Here is a 1,060-nt window from a genome sequence, read left to right as displayed (position 1 = left end):
GATAAAACACTTCATAGGCTACTTTTAGCCTCTAACTGGTATCATTTTTCCTCAAATGGCAGTCTTCAAATTACAGTGTACTAAATCGGAGGGGATTTTAGCTACCATTTTCCACATTCTCTTCTTTCTCTCTCGTATTTCACTCCCCATTCTCAGTCTCCGGCGAAGAATCTTGCTTATATCACTGGGAAAATGGCGGGATCCAGAGCAAACTTCCGCGCGATCACACTACGGCACTAACAGCCTCCCTTCCCCCGCTGCCGAATGTTCTGCCTCCCTCCTGTTCCCATGGATGAGCCGGTCCCCTTCCCCAACCTCTCCCACCTGCTGAGGGACATCATCCTGATTTTTGTGTTTCCTGCATCATCACATTTTCCCTCTCTACCAACTCTTTGGTGTCAGCTTAGAAGCATGCTGTGATATTTGCCATTTGTTTAAAAACCAAAAAAAAAACACCTCTCCTTGGTCCCCACATTCCTCTCCACGGCCTGGCCCACTTCTCTGCTTCCCTTTAAAAGCTGTGTGCACCTCCTTCCCTCCTGGTCTCTTCTGATCCTGCTCCATTCTGTTAGGGGTCCCATGAAAATGCTCTTACCAGGGTCATCAGAGGTGTCACCTGGCCCAATCCAGCGTCACGACCAAGATGCCCAACCTGATGGCCACTTCTAGCATGAATGATCTCTCCCTCTTGATACCTTTTGTCACTTGTCACTTTTTTGTTGTTATTTTCTGTGTTTTTTGCAGGCCTTTCCTGTCTTTCTGACCTTTCTCCTGAACCCCAGACTCATATATGTACCTTTCTATCCAGCATCTCCATTTGGGTGCCTACTCGGTGTAGAGTTCAATAGGTCCAAAACAGAATTGCTGATTCCAAATGCCTACAAACCTGTCTGTGCCCTTTCCTCCCATTTCCAGAAGACGGCAGTTCCATCTGGTAATCCAGCCAGCACCCTTGAGTTCATCCTTGACTTCTCTCCCTCCCTTTCTGTCGCATTCAGACCATCTGCACATCTGTTGGCTCTGACCTTCAACATGTATCCGTGATCCAACTGTGTCCCAC

At 47.7% G+C, this 1,060-nt stretch overlaps 1 protein-coding gene across 1 annotated transcript in view; it reads left to right on the top strand.

Moving 5' to 3' along the window:
• ASPH (aspartate beta-hydroxylase) overlaps positions 1-1,060 on the top strand; it is a 210,243-nt gene that overhangs the window by 147,124 nt on the left and 62,059 nt on the right. The gene's annotated exons all lie outside the window — the stretch shown is intronic.

This window comes from Suricata suricatta, chromosome 15 (assembly GCF_006229205.1).
Source record: "Suricata suricatta isolate VVHF042 chromosome 15, meerkat_22Aug2017_6uvM2_HiC, whole genome shotgun sequence".
In the NCBI taxonomy this organism is placed as follows: domain Eukaryota; kingdom Metazoa; phylum Chordata; class Mammalia; order Carnivora; family Herpestidae; genus Suricata; species Suricata suricatta.
This window is presented reverse-complemented; position numbering and strand designations above follow the sequence as displayed.